The following is a 20587-nucleotide window of genomic DNA, read 5'->3' on the forward strand; positions in this document are numbered from 1 at the left end:
TTAGCTACTGCTTTATGCAACATATAACATTTCTTTCTCTCTAGTGCTTCAAGGCATGAAACATTTGTTTGATTTTTCTTTGGACTTCACTCAAATTTAAACTCTCCTTCAGGGCTATCAGATGAGTTGCCCAGAAGCAGCTCAATGGAGCCTGAAATACAGCAGGTGCTGAAGGGATGCTCTCCCTTGCCAGTAGCTGTAGCATGTAGCAAACTTGCCTTTATTGGCTTCTAAGCCAGTGAATCCACCTTAATTTTTCACCACAGCCCCAGGCATGCTGCTGATCACTGAGATTTAAGCTCACTGGAACCTGTACATGCATCTTGCTGCAGCCGCCTGTAGCTTTTCAAAAAGATGCAGCTTGCCAGTTGATTCAGAAATCTGTCTTGAACTTGAGATCAGGAGATTAAAAACACATCCACAGACTTTGGAGCAGAATATGAAAGCACAATTGATCAGACTGAGCAGCTGCTTGCAAAAATATATTGATTTTCTGTAGATAACAAAGCATCCAAACACGTAGGGTGTATTACCAACTTCTACAACCTTAGAAAATAAAGGTGCTACAACTTCAGCATTCCAGAAAAAAAGAAAAAGGTAGTCCCTGGCTATTAAGGTATTACTCTCCAAGTGTTTTTGTTTCTCTCCTTTCTCAGAATGCTACAGAGATAGGTAATTATATTTTTTGTGTGTTGTTTGAAACAAATAAACAAGATAGAGTACAATGCACCCAGTTACTCTCTTTTTGGTGTACAATTTTAAATTAATATAGGTTTTCATTTTCACTCCAGTTTGCTATACATGTAGTCCACTGAAATTAGGAAGTAAAAAGTTATCTTATATTACCTTACATACAATTGTATTTGCTTTCAATGGGAAAAGAAGCTAAACTGTTTAGAAAAAAAACAGTCCAAAAGATGACTGAGACAAACAGCTGTAATTTAGAAACTGCAGAATTGACCTACATTGCTATTAATTTGCTGTTAAAAGTGTTGATTTGGGGAATATTTGGTGAAGATGTGAACAGCTATAATGTATGATGATATGTATATCTAATTTTCAGGATTGATAGGATTATTCTTATGAAAAATATTTAATTATAACTATTTTTTTTAAAAAAAAAGATACCACGCAAGTAAAATAACAGATCAGATTAGTCCAATACCGAAAGATCCAACTGCTTTTACACAATCTGAATTAGTGTTTAGAAAAGAAAATATTTAGGGCTCAGAAGTCACTTGTTCAACTAATTTTGAACAAGTTTGAACTTCTGTATTTACTTTACATTATAGGGATACTTTAGAGGTGGAATTTACATTCCCTTAATTCTATAACTTCATGTGCCAGTGCACTGATGTACCTAAGGGAGCATCTGAAATATAGAACTGGTAAAGACCAGATAGGCTTCAGAAGTGAGCTTAGTCCATCTTACTGACAGAGGTCATTTCCATTAATATCATTTCTTAATAATCATCCCCTCAGACTGGCACAGAGCAGTGCACATTAGTTTTTCTCATGAACCACAGGATTGAAAGTTGTTTGTAAAAAGGATAAAAGCATGACATATGGTTATAAAAAAGGCATACTGCATGCATTAAGATTGATATTTTACGTCAGTGAGCATGCTTCCAAAACACAGGCTTTCCAGTCCTATTCTCGTAGGCTCAAGTGAGGAAGAATTCAGTCCTGAAGACAAAATTCCCAATAGAAAACTATTTTTAATATTTCTAGGGCAGCTCCCTCTGGTGGATAATGATTATCAAGACAAATATATCAAGGATTAGAATCCATCAAATCTTACTGCTGTGTTCTTGTATTGTAACAACAAGAGTAAACAGGATTAGCCATATCTGAAAATCCCATTGCTCCTGATCCCACGGCTACTCAGCCCTAGGGTAAAGACTACCGTCTTACTGGCACTAGAGCTCAGGCAACAGCATTAAATGAACCATGTCCATGTGCTCTCCCACATCTCCAGAGCACGTGACGCTTTACGATCAAACTAATTCATTTTAGCTCACAAATAAAAACATAATTTTCCCATCAGCTTCAGCCTAGCAGCAGAAATGATCAAACACCAGATTTTTAAAACTAAAGCATGGTATATTAAAACAGTGCATTTCACAAATGAAGGAGGAAACTGTTGGTTACTAAGTGATACCTTGGTTGGCCTGAGTAAATTAGTTCCTTCAATTATCTCCAGTTGCCCTATGGATCTTCACTGTGGTTTTTAATGCTCTAGTGGTTCATACTGCACAAAGCTTCTGAATTATGAGAACTACTTTCTTGTCTCTCTTTTTTGCTTAGGAAAGGCACAAATGGCTGAGGATAGGAAATGTATTTCTCCTTTGTCACTTACCTAGCTCCTTCCCTTGGACAGGTTCTTCACAGTCTGAGGACATCCCTGTTATGACATTCCAAGCTTGATGATCATTTCTTTTAGTGCCAATTAACCTGTAAAAATAGTACACACTATGAGCTGTTTGACCTTTCCAGACCTCAAACATATTACTACATCAAGAATGAAAAAAAATATTCAGCTTAACTATTTGAATATGAGTTTCAGAATAAAGGGAAGAAAAAAAAAAGAAGAGTTCCAATTTACATGAAAAATCTGAATGTTGCTGCAGCTAGATATAAACAGTGCTATAAAAGCTTTTTTAAGCCTGTTGTTAACTGCTGCTGAGCAAGTATCAGACTAGTTCCACTGTCATCTGGGGTAGCACATAAAAGCACAGAAAATAAAAGCGGAAAAAGATGGCTGAGAGGTTGCAATGTATCACTTACTAAACACTGTTACACCTACATCATTCGTAAGGACTCTCTATCATATTGTGATTGCCTATCGTAGGGACCTTAGAAAATCTTCACCAACAAACTGAATGACCTTTAAGGAGCTGGAGGAGAACTGAGGCAGAAAATGATACACAAGCAGTAGGACTCACACTCACGCTGGATGTCTGACACCAAGGGACTGCGGACACAAGAGGATCATTCTGTGGCTATTCTGTGCCCCACAGACCTGCAAGTGGATTGGACATGATATTGTCTCTCTTTTGAGAGACATTTAATTTTTCAAAACAATGGGATCCCATAGTTTCAGAGAGCATCAGAATGACTTTTCATGTTTGTTTCTCTGCTCTTTTTAATTTAAATGCTGCTTTCTTAGAACACAATTACTGTAATGTGGATAGCTTTATCTGCAGCATTCCTGTAATCTCATTCCTGACTAATAATAGTCAGCTCAGAACTCATCATTGCATACATAAAGTTCAAATATTTTCTTCCTATTACTTTACATTACATACCATTAATTTCATCAGCCATGTTATCATGCAGTCAGTGTGGGTTTTTATGTCCTTTTATAATTACTCACAGTTGGTCCTTTTCTTTAGTGTACTCTCATAATTTTGGTTTATCAGCAACACTTTTGCTCTTACTTATTCACCTCTCTTTCCAGGTTATTTAAGGGCAAATTAAATAGCATGTGTTAATACAGAGTCCTGTGAGACCCCAGCGCTGATGTCCTTCTGCAGAAAACCCACTACTTATTTCTAGGTAGTAAGTGCATATTTTCGTAATTAAAGTACATGGAAAGTACATCAGCATTTCTACCAGTTAAACATCCTCAATGACAAGAAAATGTCACTATATTTCTCAATATTTTTCATGCAAGTATCAGCAAGTTACATTTCTAAAGTGCTATTCATAGCATGCAACTCTGTAGTTGCTTTTGTATTTTAGGAAAACAAACAAACAAACAAAACCACCTTAAACAGCTTCTAAGGAGAAGACTTGTGTTTTGCTTACATGGCTGTTAGACATTATATAACAATCACAATTAACTTTAGTTATCTCCACTGACTATGAGGAACAGTCAAGTATGACTGACTTCTGGTCCAGAAAATACTTACATATTTAACTTACATTAATAATCCCAATGACTTCATCCTGTTCCTTTTGCAGCCCTGAATGCCAAATGGACTCATCTGGCTTGTGATTAAAGACGCATATTTGGCATTCAGTCCCACAAAAGGAACTAGATGAAGTCATTGGGATTATTAATGTAAATTAAGCAGTAGACTATAGTGGCACTGCTAAGGTGAGTAAAGATTAATACAGAAACTGTGTGCAAAGTCAGGAGAGGAATAAGTTTTAGCACAGCTTTAACATAAAGAAAGTTTTTTTGGGGGGGGGGAAATAAAAATTAATGAATGATGCTGAGCACCAAAAGTAGAGATTTCTATGTGAAAAACTAACACATCAGTTTTATGTAGTTTATAGAAGGGTGACAGAGATCATAAAGAAAAACTGTAAGATGGTGAATAAATGTATGAAGAATGAGTAAGAGTACAGTATGCCAATGCTAAGAGAAAAGTTTCATTCTATCTAGCATTATAGTTGGGAGTCCTAATTTCTTCTATATTTTTATATCAGATATATATATATTTATATCTGTAGGGAACGTAGCTATTTTGAGAATTGTTGAGAAACTTTGCCTTAGCTCTGATCCTGCAAAATAGGTCAAGACATTTTGGAGTTTCAAATCCTTCTGTATGTCAGAATTTAGAATAGACTCAACTGTTTAATTTCTTCTACTGAAGTTAGGGCTTGTTACAACACCTTGTAAATGGGCAATGGTAACACAATGGCAAAACATACTTTGAGTGTGCCCATCTTACGTGATCTTGAAACTACGTGTTTGAGCAATTATTTCGCTAGATTATAAGGCATACCTGTGAGAAGTGTTTCTCATTTTTCATAATTGTGTGGCAACAATGCTAAGCATGAAAATCTTACTACTGTTTTCTAAATTCATTTCTCTTGTGAATTCTGAAGCAATTTTTGAATAAGGCAATGATGACTTGATTGTCCCCTGACATCTATAACACTGTTTAAATGGCAACTTTTGAATCAAAAGGATTGACATAATCAAGTCTTGTCTATAAAATGTCTTTGCTATCAACGGCTCCAATAATGGATATTTTCAAACACAACTTCACTCAAACTAGAAAAAAAAACCAACTTTTGCTGTTATGTGAAATTAATGGAATATGATTCATTTAAAGCAGTTATTCATTTATTCTGCTTTGCATCAAATCACTTGGGAGTGTTTGCTGCTTTTAATTTGCCAGAGTTTTGTTCTTCTACAAATTAAATTAGTAACCAAGTCTCCTGTTAGGCAGAATTCTGGGGAAAATGGAGTTCACAGGCAGTTAGGCAGAGATGCCCTAAGCTTTTGTTGCTGCTGGAGTCTTTTGCTTGCTAACAAGATGCCATGTTAGGACAAGAGTGCCTGAGGCTTCTGATGTGACACAAGTGAGAGTTATTGGGGCTACAAAGCTCACCGAGCATCCAAACACTGTGCTTTATGAGCATATTTGAATCTCAGCCGTGCAGTTTTATTCTTTTGACTGTTTCTTGTTATGCAGCTGTACTAAAATATCAGCGACATCAAAATCGTTCTTTGATACGCATCATAAAGCACTGATACTGGTCTTTCTATATTAAGAGATTGTCAGCATTTCTGAGGACAGAACCTGTTTTTGTATGTGTGTGTATGGTTTTGTCTTTCTTTTTTCCTCTCACAATAATCCTGTAAATTCTTTGTAATTAACTGTAAACACTTGAGTAGTCATTAACGACTAAGGCTGACGGGTACATAAAGGAACTGTAAGATCTGATACCAGCTTTAAGAGAGACAACTTCACTAGGTGGACCCAGCCTGCTTGTATTCTTTGGGGTATTATGGTACGCACATGTTATGCAGTAACATTACTTTCAGTGGGGCATCAAGAGGTTGCTGAGGTAGAAGTATGTTAACACAAAAGAAAACCCTAATAATATTCACTTCAACTCTGCGGAGTTCTCACAGAAATGCCATCATTTTTTCATACCAAACATGCACTTACGCTGCGATGTAAAACAGAATGATACAATTTCCGTCTCTTCCCTGTTCATTTATGCCACACTATTTCCCAAACTTCAACTACTCATTCTAGGAATGTGGGCTAGAAAGGGAAGCTACGCTGTCTGAGTTGCTACAGGATCATATTATTCTTACAGAGTCTTGGAGATCTGGAGTGCAAGAATTAGATGCTGAAGACCTTTCTCCACTGTAGGTATAAAGAGATTTGCTCTGAGTGAAGGAATACAACTAGAGAACTCAACTAATTTCTGCAGAGCTGAAGTTGCTGAGAGAGAGAGCAAAGACCTTCAACGTAACACAGTCTGTTTCCTTGTATGGATTATTAGAAGTAATTTACAGATTACACAGATAGGCAATTCATAGCTAGTACTTCAGTTTAGCATTTACTTTACAAAGACATTCATATGAAGTGCCATGGGTATGTTTGCCATTTCAAAGAGGGAAAACATTTCAAAGTGGTACGTACAAATCTAGTATGTAGCAAGTGTACAGACTCAGCAAAATGGAGACATACCTTATTAACTTGGGAAATAGTTCTTCCATTTCTCTTGAAACCTTGATTTAGTTGTCACGTAAGATTACAAAATCCACCTGAACCAAAAGATGAAAGTCTAAATTAAAGCACAACATCCAGCTCTCCTTTCTCCATGTAAAAACAACTTTTTCTCATGCAGTTTGGGGGATCAGAGTGGGGAGCCTTTTGAGTTATTGAGTCCTGTGTAACTCGGTAATCACTAAGTTTACCAATATTTTCTTCTCTTCTGTTGGCAATTTTATTTCTTCTCTTCTGGGACTCCACAGTTTCTCTATGGGCTGTATTCACTCTCTGGAGAAACAGCTTTGATCTTTAAACATCTCTTGATATCAGCTTCTGCGATTTATGGAAGACCTTGCTTCCTTCCCAGATTAAATATTGCTTTCTTTCCATTCCTTATCTGTGGACTAAATTTTCCATGGCCCTTTTGAAATTAAGTTTCCCAAAGTAACTCTGGGATCCATTTTAATGGTAAATACAACTCACTGTATATGAGTAAATAAGATCAGAATTTGTTTGATCTATTTTCAGGTCAGAAGAAAGGTTCAATTAAACTGATTCATGGATATCTTGTTCCAAGAGTGGTCCATTAAGCCATAAATGAGAAGGTAGTCCACCGTGGGTAAATGTCATATGATGTATAATGTAAAGTATAGATTTTTGATACCATATATGACTGCTTTTTGAAGCAACTCATTGCAGAACTCACAACAACAGAAAAAATAAACAAACACATAAAACTAATTTAGTTCTGAACAAGGACAGGATTTGGTTCAGGACACCACAATCGAATAGTGGCTTTGTAACATTGACCTATATCCTTAGAGAAGAAAAGACGTTCAACATTAATTATTCATAATACTATTGCTTACCTTCAATTAGCTATGGGATATAAAAACACAAAGACAAAATTTTTATATCCCAAAGTGGGATATACAAACACAAAAACCAAGGGGGGGGTGGGGGGGAGTGTATAAAGAGCAGCAGAAAGGTTAAAACAGAGCACACAGATAATCTAAAGACACCACACTAGCCAATCAGAATAAAAATAACATCACAGCAAAAGTACATCTAGAAGTCCCCCTCTGAAAAAAAGGGCCATCTTATTCATAGGATGTATCACAATTAAATGAAACAGGAGGCTCTCACAGCAAAAATACATGGAAGTCATATGGAAGACATGGAAGTCAGTATTATATCATGACCATGAAATGTATTACCTTTCATAACATAAATATGTTAACAAAGCATATGTTAAGAAAAACATTAACAAAGCAAGATATGAGGACTTTAGTAGTAAAGACCCCAAAGCTGTCACTAATTTTACAGACTTATTGTAAGCATGGCATCTACCAAAGGGCTGTATGGCCTTGCAATCCTGTAGGTATAAAAATATCCACAGATACTGTAGATATAAAAAGGGATGCTGCAGGAAGAGAAAACCATCACAGCAAATTTAAACATCTTGAATGTTCATAGCAGAGAAGTGTAAGGAAAGCTTAGCCTGTTTTTATAGGAGAGAAGTCCAAGGAATCATTTCATTTAGAGACACTAGTAGATCATTTTCAAAAACAGATGAATACTAATAAATCACACAGATCAGGTGATATTTGATCAATATTTCAATGTGAAATTGCCAACACTTTAAGTATGTAGTTATCCTTTAATTCAGCTTAACTACTGGAAGAAATGAAGATCATTGTTGGAATTTCATCTTCCTAGAGATATCTTCGTTGTTCTGCAACACCATGCAGAGAAAATTGATAAATTCTGTAATACAGACTTGAAATCCCACTTCCAAAAAAAAAGAAAAAACTAGAGAAGATAGATAAAAGGGTGATGAGGTTTACCAAAGAGTGGTTTCTATATAAGAAACTGTAGGTAGTTATATATTATTCAGCTTGAAACAGGGAAGGCTCAGAGAGAATACACTAGAGAGCTACAGGTATATGAAGGCTCCAAATGAAGTGAAAATTCTATTCACTTTTTCCAATCAAAATGCCTGAACTAGATGGCACACTCTTAGACAGCCACAGAATTAAAAAAAAAAAAAGCGATAATAAAGTCATATAACTTTGCTCTGATATTTTGCAGCAGTCAAAATGGGTTAAGAAATAAGTAAACAAGTGATGAAAGAAAAACCGTCAAAGGCTAGTGTATATGATGGGGAGAAAATAATGTAATAAAACATAAATTATTGATTGTTAAAAAACTTGAAGTATTAAAGGATCATGCCTCTACTCTAGTTTTAATTTCTACATAATTTGCCTATGACTGGCCACTATCAGAGATGAGATACAGAAGTGACGGATTGTTGCTTCAGTCAGTAGGTTCATTCCAATACAACTAGTATGTCTACATTTGTAATGTTATAGCACTTTAACAGAAGATTAAATGTTCATCTCATGTATTTTTAGCTAAATTTTGAAGTTGAAAAGTGTTTGTCTTCAAGAGACAGGACATTTTTTTTTTTTCTTCTTCTTTGAACTAGACAGCTATTATGGCTGCAACTATGCACATCGCATCATTTAAACTTGGTTTACTCATATTAAACATTAAAACCTAGAGTAGTGCAAACAAATTGGGCAAAGCTTGCAGGAGAGGTTACATAATATTCAGCCAAAGTACAGGGTTCATGGCATAGTTACTCTACAATATCATTTAGATATGAATTTACACATGATAATCATTATTTGTTTTGACATTTGCCAGTGCCACGTCTGTTACTTACTTAGAAGGCTAGTTTTATGTAATCTTTATTCTCATCACGTATATCTTCTGACATTCCTTTGCTTTCAAATAGTCTTAATGTTATATATTTGAGTACTATAATCATAATGCATGCAACTCTTATTTAAAAGCACTGCAATGTTGTTGTGTATCAAAATGTGTATGTACAGTGTAATGTACAGTGTGTGAGTATCAAAATGTACTATTTTGAAGTTTTATGAATTCTTTAATATTAATAGCATTACCTACACTTAAAATATATTATAAATTTGGTTTCACTTATGTATGAGTATGTGCATATGTGTATAAATATTTATGTGTATATAAGCATATATGAGAGATCTGTGTAGCTTTACCAAAAAATAAGTAATACACAACATAACATTGCTACCTCTAAAGTCCTTAGAATATTTAACAGATACATAACTATAACAAATATAGAACAATATAGAAACAAATATAGAACTATATAGGGTCAATAACAATAGGGAAAAGAAACATATTCCCTTATATTCAAGTGAACTGACTCCTGGAATTGACAGTTGCCTAAAGATCTAATTAAACAGGTGCAATTATCCTGCCCAGCAGCTACTTTCCTAGGCACATGGACTTGCGCTAATGCAGAGCCAGAGGGAGTGTGCCCGGTCACCGACCACGGGGAAGGTTGTGCTGCTCCTGTCAATTCCACTGGCCTCTTCTTTGTCACTCATGTCTTTGTTCAAAAATATCAGTATTTATCTGAAGTAACTGCTGCAATATTAAAGCAGAAGACTTTGATGTAGCACAGGGAGACTACAGGTATCTCAAGTTGTGTATAATTGCATGAGAAGCAATTATTTGAAAGGAAGACAAACACATACTAGATGTTTGTTATGAGATACATTATTTAACTTATTATACACTTGCACAAGTAGGACTTGAGGAATTCAGGGAGATTGGATGGAACTTAGCAAAAGCATTGCTATTCTACCATAAATCACAAAGTTGTACAGAAAAATATTGGTCTTGTATCTTTCTTCTGAAATATTGCTGCTGACCTTTGCACACAAGAGCCTAAATACTCCCTTCAGGTATACATTCTCAAGAAAAAGAGGCTGAAAATAAGTATTTTCTGTAATGTGCTGTTACCACATTCTATACAACATCTGTAGTCCAAGTTGCAACAAATACTTCTCATACTTACCTGTGTCTATCTCTTTGAAGGGATACTTTTATTTACATGAGGATGCTGGAGAACTTTTACTCTTTAAACTGCTTGGATTCTTCATTGTGGCAGGCAGGTATTCAGGCAGGTCCTAAAAACATACAATAGATTATAAGAACTCTTCTTGTGCATGGCATTTTATCCGTGTGCCATGACATCCAATTGTAAACCACACACATTCTAAAAGTGTTGCAATGCAAATATACTATGTCTGCAAAGGAGAGTGCTGCCCTTTAAGAAAACAGTTTTCTTTCTTTGATAATATTTTGAGCAATGTCCTGCTGTTGTTCCTTTCAGAGCGCTGCTTTATCTTTGGTTCTTGATGACCTCCTATAGAGGTATGCTTCCTTCCCATTGAGTCATGCAGCGTGCTGCACATCAGGCTCTGTACAGTTTCTTACATATTTGGTTGAAGGTCAGTCCTGCCATCCACAAGAGAACAAACACAAAACTTGGAATAAAAAAAAAAAAAAAAAAAAAAAAGAAAACACTTTCCCAGTATGATGGTGTTAATTTGTAACCCTGGGATGCTATAACCTGTGATACTGGAGGCTTGGCAAAACTAACAGCTGGGTGCTCAAGTGTGCATATTTCAATTATTTTACAGAAAAGCAAAGATTCAGCAAGTCATATGTGAAAGAAAATGATGTTTTTTTTTGTGTTTTGTTTTGTTTTTCTGCTGTTGACACCATGTAATTGAATTACAAGCAGTGGTTTGGTGAGAAGCTTTGATCCCATTGAACAATGGCAAAACTCCTGTTGGTCTGACTTTATCCAGGGAAATTCTTGTGGAGCTTTTTGGAATAAATCACAGAGTCCATAAGCCCCAGAAAAGCACAGCCTTTCCTTCCCTTCAATTCTGTTTGTCTTCATGCCAAAAGTCAGTGAATGGGTGAAACACTACTTAAGGCGTGCATGGGTGAAATGCTACTATTTGGAGATCCAGAAATCCACTTGGCAGGTCTTCAGTGACGCTATTTATCTAGAACAAACATTCATGCATATCCACACAACAGACTTGTTATTTGCTTAGAAACTCTTTAGAAAATTTTCTAAGAAAACTTAGAAAAGTTTACAAACCATCACATAACATCTGAATAGCTTCAAACAACTACAGGGATTAGAAGAAAATATGCTTTTACTGCTTTCACACATGAAATTTTCCCTCCAAGATTTATTCCTAAACCAGCAACATTTACCTTTGTGTTAGAGAAATATTTTGGAATTTGATGCTTCACTGAGCTTCTAATAATAGGAATCCAAGAAGTCTGATGTCCCAAAAGTACAAGAGGCCTCTATTTTATAACCTATAAAGAGATATTGATTATAACAGTAATACTGACATTCTTAGATAATGCAAATTTCTAAGAGATGCTCATTATATATTTTGTCCAACATAGTGAGTATTCAGTCTTCACACATAATAATCTGTGTTAATGATCACAAACAAAAAATGGTAGCAAAAATAATTAAGAATAAAATCTTTTCTTAATTTTTTTTTCTTTAAATTGTACCAGCTATAGAATATTCACTACCAAAGTACGGCAAATGTTTTCTTGACCACAATGGGAAGTCTGCAAGTCTGTCTTTTAAAGTGATCTGGGAAGTCACTTTTATCTGAGCTACTGCATGTCACCATAGCACTGTTTCACCTGCACAAACCTACCTGTACTTGTCTTTGTTTTATGCAAATTGTTCTTCCAGGCTTTTCTTTAGATTTTTGTGGTCTCTACAAGCAACAAGCCTTTCTTTCTTATTTCTCCCCATTGCCTGTCTTCTATGTGACTTGATTAAAAACAAAACAAAACATATCTGGAAAAGGGAGTATCTGCCCTCATTTTCATCCACTCTTCCTCTGCTCTGAACTCCTCCAAGCGTAGAAGAGTCAAGGGTAGAAAAAGTGTCATTACAGTCCTCTTAGGAACTAGTGTATGAGACGCTGTTGGGCAGTCTCTGTGCTCTCTGAAGGTCTGTGAGCTTTAGTCCAGGGCTGCAGCCTCTGGGTCAGATGGGAGCCTGGAAGAATTTGCAGTGACAGCAGTGCATAATGTTCTGCAGCACACACAGCTTCACTCATAGCAAGGACATAATGAAAAATGGTTGACTGACTTCTTTTTCTTCTACTTTCACTGTAGTGTTTTTCAGACGTAATGCTGACAGTGAGAAAAATACTTGATGGATGTAAATTAATGTTTCTGCATGTGGCTTCTGGACATAAACCAAAAATAAAAATTATTCTATTACTCTGGTGCTGACAACAATGCTGGATGAAAATAACACCTCTTACATGTTTTGGGAAATATGCTTATATTATGGGCTGCAGTCATCCCATTCTTCTGCAGATGGGTAAATTTTATTCTAAAGAGATCATTTTATATGTATTGTAAGCACCTGATGACAACCACATTTCTGTTTTTATGCACAGGCTCTATTGCTTTGTTTAAAACACTTTATGACTTGGTCCACACAGATCTGTGGACCATGGATAGTACGGCAATATTTGGTAATATATATCCTATTAATGGAACAAAAAAACACTATACTTCTAGCTAAAGATTAAGGAAGGGTTTGTTTCATTCAAATCAAAAAGTGTTTTTAGTGATTTCTCAGGCTCTTAAAGCCAGAGTCACCATAGCATCTTAGACCTTTCTTCATGATCTTACAACATACAAAGATCAACATAGTGTAAACTAGGAAAAAGTTCTTATTCACATTTTCTTCACGGAAAACAGCAACCACAACACCACAACATAAAAGAAAGAAGCACTGGACAGACTTTTCTCTGTTTTTAAAGCTTCATTTCTGTGCTGAATTTTCTGGCTGTTTGTTTCCACTTCTGCATCAAGGCAACACAGCTTGTTGTTGTCTGTCCAAGAAAACAGACATATTATTAGGAGCATATTATCTGTAAAAAAAAAACATTTTGATTCAGTTTAGATTAGTTTCTACCTTAATCTCAATTATATATGCAACAAATACATGCGTTAACCTAATAAATATTCTTCGGCTGTAATTTCAATGTTAACAAAAGACAACTTAATTGCTTTAAGAAATTTACTGTTACTGTATTTTCTGTGACTTATCAGCTGAAAGTTATGTACATCAATCACTGTTTTAATGTTGAAAAAAATTGCAATTGCAAGAATAACTCACATTTTAATAATGCTAAATGCTGTTTCACTATTTAAGAGTCCATTGTCAAGATGCATAATATTCAGATTTCCTTTCATTTAATAGCAGAGGCAATGAAGAGAAAAAAAAGATATAACTTTAGTACCATCATATTTTCATTTCTGTTAAATATCACACTGAGTATGGTTCACATTTATCAATTTGAGTATGCAGCAGTTATGGGCTAAGCTTTTGTGTATGTAATTTCTTTTATTAATTTTCCCACAAATCAAATTATATGAGAAGAAAAAGGGGAAATAAAGATAATAGTTTCATAAATATCTTAAGGGCAAATCATAAACTGCATCACGAATCATCGCTATATTGTCTCTTTTCTGTCTTTTAGTTGGAGAAAGACGATCAGAAATTCTCACATAAAACTTTACTTTTCCTCTCATAATAAATCATACAATTATTTAAATGGTTGCCAGCCTTCTTCCATATGCTTCCTTGCTGCTTTACCTAGGCACTAAAAAAAAAAAAAAAATATTTTCCTTTTGTGAAAGCAGGTGCGTGTATTTCAAAAGCAGGTGCAATCACAAAAGCATTCACAAACTCCTGTCTTTAAGAAGCAGTCATCCCTCATATGACAATTAAAAAATACATTTGGATCTGCTTCTGACCCCTTTTCCTTTCAAAACACCATGACCAGGTCTTCTTCCTGCCGTAGGTCAGAGTATCTTACCAAGTGATGTGGGCTGTGTACCCACAAAGGAAGGGGCTGCTCCAGCAACTAAGTGCCACAGAGGCTGGGAGGGGAGCAAGGTGAAAAGCTGCACTGTGCAGCCCTGAAGCTCAGCGAGGGAGGCATGTGGTCAGTATCAGCCAACAGCTTTAGCTGCAGAAGATGTATACCCAAATTTTTGTCTGACCATGATGCAAATCCCACTGCTTGGAGAGCCCAGGAGAACCAGCACATTTCTCCCAGGAAAGACATAACCACATGACTCTCCTCAACATTACCCACTCCCTTCACGGGTCAATGAAGTCAGCCTGCACAGGTCCTCCTGGTTTACTTGCTCCTGTATTTGGGGATCTGGATCAGCTTTGCACAAGCCAACCTGACCTGGCAGCTGCAACCTAACCCCAACGGGACCTATACTGTGAACTGCCCAAGTGCCAGCTCCTTCTCCAGCTGTGCATTTAAATGCCATCTCTGTATATTAAGATCTAAAGACTGTAACAGCAGCTATGCTTTGTGTATTTTCAGGTGGGGAACATTCAGTGAAATCCTAGGTTTGATTATAGAAAGAGGTTGAGAAGAAAGAGCTTACCAGGTGTCACGTATCATAGCATTTTAAATGTAGGTAGCTGAAGTCTAATGTCAGAAAGAAAGGTGATTGTACTCTTCTGAGCAGCATTACCCAATCTCTTTTCACTTTAAATTGTGCTGGGAAACTATTGATACAAGATAAAATTACTTTATCTTGACTGATTTGTCAATCACTGCAAGGAGATATTAAATCACAATAGAAAAGACATTGTGGTACAGTGATTATTCTCCGGGGATATCCTGAAGCATGAAGAGCAGCCAAGAGTTTCATATAGTACAGGACAGTAATTATCTCATGACAAGTATGCTCCCTGGAGATCACTTCAGAGCTATTATAAAGATATTGCAGAGGAAAGCATGTATATATGTTGTGCTAGAGGAAGATGAAGATGGCACTTCACAGTCATGAAAATGAGCTTCAGCTGACTGTGAGGTACGCATTGATTAATTTAAAGTGATAACAGCCAATTGAACACCTCTTCAGTTGAAGCATATTTATAACAGTGTAACGTACAGTTAGCTGCACTTCAAAGCTGTAGCATAAAAAAGAAGTTGGAAAACAACATTGTTTTACTTTCATTTATTTAGCCTGATATAAAACACTTCATTTATGTTTTCTGCCTCTTAAAGGTACTTTAAAAATACAAGACAATTCTTCCATTTAATTTAAAAACAAACAAAAATAAAACGTTACATTTGGCCCATATGTACAGTATTTCTAAAGAGGGATTTCTGAGTGACTGACCTAGATTGAAATCAGTTTACAACTCCTGCAATAAGATATTCAACAGCTTTGCCATATGCCTCCAATTCCCATCTTGCAGTAGACATTTGCTTACACAGTTCTAACACTTGACTATTTTTAATACCCCTGGAAAACTGTGCCTGCTTACTGCTTTTCCTCTTTCCTTCACACAAAGGCAACAAATAAAGTATTTTCTCTTTAGCCCAACAATTTCCCTTCCATCCAATATACTTGATTTCTGCTTCTGTCAAAACAATGTCATAAAGATAGCCTGTGCTCTTATGTGTGTAGGAATTTTATCCCTGAATTGCCTAGACTCTCCTTGAAAATGTGACCTTCATGAAGTACACAGAAAACTGAATTACTGTCTGCATAAATATTTGCTTACAAACTTTGTGTGAAAAATCTGTAAAAGTGACAATGTTAGTTGAGAAAACAGCAAATGAATTCACTTATAAAACACAACTATTGATGGCACATTGCTAAACAGGTTTAAAAAGCAAATTCTATAACCTGATGTTTAGAAAATCATTATTGCAGAATATATCAACTTCTGCAGATTTGAGACAGGGTACTACCTTTATTTTCATCAATAATCATAGGAAGGCCAGGATAGTAGCAAATACCTGTGGTTGCAATATGCACTCTTCATGTGCAATAAAGTCTGGAGGATCAAAACACTACAGTGTTGGAATATTGATTTTTTTTTTTTTTGCATATCATGGAAATGAAAAAATAGTAATAACAGATTTACATTTTTTGTAACATTCCCCTAGGGCATATGCTGATATGGAAACAGGACAGGAAAAAAAAAAATTTTGAGGATATTATTTACAAATAGGTATTACGAAGTGCCAGTATATTTCCTTATTTTTCTTTTTTTCCTAACCAATCTCACTAAGATATAAGAAATAAAAGACATTATTTTCTTGTCAGCATTCTTGTCACACTCTTTAATAAAACATTAATATATATATATCAATTTCTAAAAAAAATCAAGGAGAGATGAAGAGAAAAAGGAGGTCTCACGCAATGGAAGAAAAGTCAGAAATTCGTGCAGAAAAAGGTAAAATTCATCTTTGGAGAAGGGCCAGCACATAATCCATGTCCCATTTAGGTTTGAATTTGACAACTTCTATGACTCTCATGTGATCCTCTGCTCCCAGAATGAATTTCATACAGGATAATGAAATATGAAAAAATGGCCAAAGAAAGCATTAAGAGCTGTAGTGTTCACAGGCCACATGTAAAGTATACTCTGCCTAGGCATAAACAAACGTAGTAGCAGCAGTAGATGCAGTTGTTGGTTAAGGATCCACATAAACCACCAGTAGTTTTCCATTTCCTAAACTTAACTGAAGAGGAGAAACTTGCTGTGCCCTGTTCCCACAGTAATAAGTATTCTCTTCTTCAGCTCTCCAATACAAGACATCAGGCTTCATACCCTATCTACTCTACGATGTCCCCTGTGTCTTTGCAAAATAAAGTTCTGCTTACAAAAGGCTAAAGATCACCTCCAACAGACAACTTAGGATCACCAGAGTTTCAACTGTTATACAGTTTAACCTTTAGTTAAAGAACAATCTGTGAGAAGAGGCATTAATTTCTTTTTTTTTTTTTTTTAATCCTCAAATCCCTCGGGTAGTTTCGGAAGACAAATTCCACTGTTTGTGTGTAAGTAGAGAGCAAGAACCAGAAAATGCTAGTTTTAGGAAACAATATTTTCTAACAAAATTGGAGCTATTTAGCAAGCAGCTCCAAAATGGGTTTTGTATTAATAAACCCAGTATGATCACAATCCATGTATTTTAATTTAAATCAATTCTTTTATTTTTAACTGAGTGGGATGAAGCTTTTAAAAGCCTCTCAGCTTTATCAGTGGTGGAGTTTCATTTCATCACTGCTTGTAATTAGCTATTTACACTAACATAACAAATGTGGTGCCTCCAGCAGAAAGCTAAAGGCTGATGAGAAATTGAGAATGAAAAAGCACCTAAATGTTAGACTAGTCAGCAAGATTTTCAAGTTTGTTAAAATTAATACAAGCTGTCATTAGAGTAACCTACAGTTCAGTGCTTCATAAATAGGAAAAACAAAGCAACAATGCTTTTTGTACCTTTCAGCTACTTTTTTTGCTGTTTTATTTTCCTTTAACAAATCAGGATATAGAATGGCTCATAAAGCTTCTCATATAGACCAGCAGCATAATAATTTGCTATGTGCATCCCGAGCCACTTACAACTTGAAAGCATCCAGACTGAGAAATATATTCTAATTACAGAAAACAAAACAACCAAGAACAAAGAATCATCTCCCTTAGTGCTCTGGGATAAAGATAGATACCTCTTCCGTACTTTCCCTGCTTCAGTCTCTGATCCAGTTGTCCTGTCAGAGGAAAAAAAAAAGTTTCTTCCACTTCTGTCTACTAATTCCTGCATGTCCTGAAGAGCAGCAGGGCTCTTTCCAATTGGTGGTTGTTGTTTCCTAAAATGCAAAAAAATACCAAAGTACATCATTATAATTCATGTGCTAAAAAGCAGGAAAAAATGCTTCAGACTGAGCACTGATTCTGTTTCCTAAAATGACACTGTGGGAAAATCAGTCAATTAATTTCAAAATTTACAATGTTCCTTCAAAAAGGATAAGTGCACTACTTTTATGATGTTATCAGAATGGAAGATGTTAATTCCCACAATGCCTTAGGTTCCTCACAGCTTTGACCTTTTGCAGTGAAGCTTTCCAGGTTAAAAAATTAAAAGACTTGAAAGCAGGTGAAAGTGTGTCTTTGGTAGAACGATGAGCTATTCAAAGATTATTCAGAAAATACTTGAAATAGAAATTCTCAATAATGAAATACAAGACAAATTCATTCAACAAATCATAGAGAATTTCTTAGGAAAAGTTCTGTGTAGGAAGGTATACATATCCACCCAGGTTCATGCAGTACAATCACGTACTCTTACACTAATACATATTTGACCCACTTGGGGTCAGATAAAATGCAAAACTAACTGACATTCAACAGCTGTCTACAACTTCAGCAGCAGTCATAAACTGTGTCTTCTTGTATAACAAATTATCGAGAGCTAGGAAAGGCTCTTGATCCAACTAACAACGGTTAAGTAAAGAGTGAAAGGATTTGGCCTGCATAGATCTGAAGGAGTCTTTCATTGCCTCAAAGCAAAAACATCACCATAGCTTTCAGTCAGCTTGTTAGCTGACACAAGGTTTGCAAGTCTGCCACCACATGCTCCTTGAAATTTGGCAGTTGGCTGTCCTCCCATAACCAGATCCATCCAGGTGTGACCTACACTGCTTGATCATACCTTTGTCTTCCAGCAAATTGTGAAGTTAAAACTATTCCCGCTAATTTCATTTCGCTGATGTTACAAAAAGATCAAAAGTACATTTCTTAACTTCTCAGGCTGTCTGCAGTGAGCCAGTCAATCATCAGGGAGAACCTGGAGAAGAAAGAAAAGAGAAGAAAGCTTTGGGTTATTGCTCTGCCTTGGTCTAGTTGGAATTATGTTTGAGAGCTGGTTAAAGGGAACCTGACTGTCAGGTGAAAGGGTAGGAGATCCATCCCAAAAAACAGCCAATCTTTCACAACACAGACATATTGTTGGTTGCAACATAAGGTAAGAAAAGTACACGCATGGTCAATCATACAAACTATTGACAACAACTACTTTTGTGGGGAGAATATACAGGTTTCTCTAAACTCTGGTCTGGACTTTTCAGTTAAAGTTCAGTATTGTTGAGGATCTGGTTGTCTTTGTACACAAATAACAAAACTTGGATCTAAGAGAGAACAAAGCAGAGAACATTTTAAATGTTCACATAATGCGTCCTGGTATTAGGCCTGTTTTTCATGAAAAGTACCAGATTTAAGAACAAAACAAGGAATACTTTTTTTTTTTTTCTGAAGACCCTTCAAGTAGCTAGAAAAAATAAATAACTACAACTTCTTTATATATAAAAATGAAAGATTTCCTAGGACAAAATGCATCAGGATCAATCCAAAATGAAAACTTTTATGTTTCAGCTACAATTTGAGAACTCCCATTCAAGTCCACAGACCTTCTGTGCTAAGGAGCTGCAACACTGGGCCATTAATTTCCCTGTGCTAACAGATGATTTCAGACCCACTAGTTGTGGCAACTAGTAGCCACAAAATGGAATCTAAACTTAATAATTGATCATGAGAACTGTGATAGATTCAGTGATTCTGCTATGCATATTCTTATGAAGATTTACACTCCTCTTACAAAAAGTATACCTAAGACTCAGTGTTAAAACCTGAAAGAAAAAGTCCTGACCCTGTGGTTGGAGATGAGGCCAGGGACAGTGAGTCTATCTTGTTACTGAATATAGGCTTATCAGTACAGAATTCTTTCTTTTCCAACCTGCAGGACAAAGATAACTAACACATGGAAAGATACAAAGGTTAACGGCAAAACAAAAAATAATGAAGAATAAAGTATGCTATTTTCATTATAATGAAGTCCATTTGGTTTTAGCATTAGAAGAAAGTGATTTTAGACTCTCTAGTGATGCAAGATGAAATGTTTGACAGGCAATGAAATATATATATATAAGAAAGCAAATGTTTGTAAAACTGGTCATAATATTTGTCTTGTCAATATGTTTTAATCCTGGCCAGGATTGTGGAATGATTAACAATTTACATTTAATATCACATTGCCTTATAAAATCCATGTATTTTATTTTAGCAAGAGCTCACATCTCCAGTAGCGATCAGTTCCACAATATTTTTGATATTTTTTGCTAAATTTGAATACCTTCTGTGAGGTAAAAATGCTGCCTCAACTTCATCTGACATCAGTATAAGTTTTAATGAACCTGACCCTCTAATTCTCAGCTCTCAAAGACACCAGAACTGGAGTAATGAACTGACACATTGTTTAGCATACATTTTTTAAATCTCATTTAATTTTACTGTAGATTTTTTGTCTTAAAGCCTTGCAAGTTTATTGAGC

At 35.7% G+C, this 20587-nt stretch overlaps 1 protein-coding gene across 12 annotated transcripts in view; it reads right to left on the reverse strand.

Moving 5' to 3' along the window:
- Nucleotides 1-20587, reverse strand: part of GALNTL6 (polypeptide N-acetylgalactosaminyltransferase like 6) — a 554330-nt gene that overhangs the window by 507771 nt on the left and 25972 nt on the right. For 2 of the 12 annotated variants that reach the window (XM_080590197.1, XM_080590196.1), the window contains exons 4-12: nucleotides 18914-19048; nucleotides 17931-18071; nucleotides 13552-13621; nucleotides 13111-13264; nucleotides 11598-11705; nucleotides 10378-10489; nucleotides 6444-6520; nucleotides 2952-3022; nucleotides 2360-2454 (exon numbers count right to left, since the gene is read on the reverse strand). The gene's annotated coding sequence lies outside the window, so the exon portion shown is untranslated. Of the gene's footprint in view, nucleotides 1-2359; nucleotides 2455-2945; nucleotides 3023-6443; nucleotides 6521-10377; nucleotides 10490-11597; nucleotides 11706-12064; nucleotides 12607-13110; nucleotides 13304-13551; nucleotides 13622-17930; nucleotides 18072-18913; nucleotides 19049-19906; nucleotides 20272-20587 lie in introns of those variants that run through there. The other 10 variants (XM_080590194.1, XM_080590208.1, XM_080590195.1 and 7 more) reach the window with 9 other exon arrangements.

This window comes from Anser brachyrhynchus (genome assembly GCF_964034855.1).
Source record: "Anser brachyrhynchus genome assembly, chromosome: 4".
In the NCBI taxonomy this organism is placed as follows: domain Eukaryota; kingdom Metazoa; phylum Chordata; class Aves; order Anseriformes; family Anatidae; genus Anser; species Anser brachyrhynchus.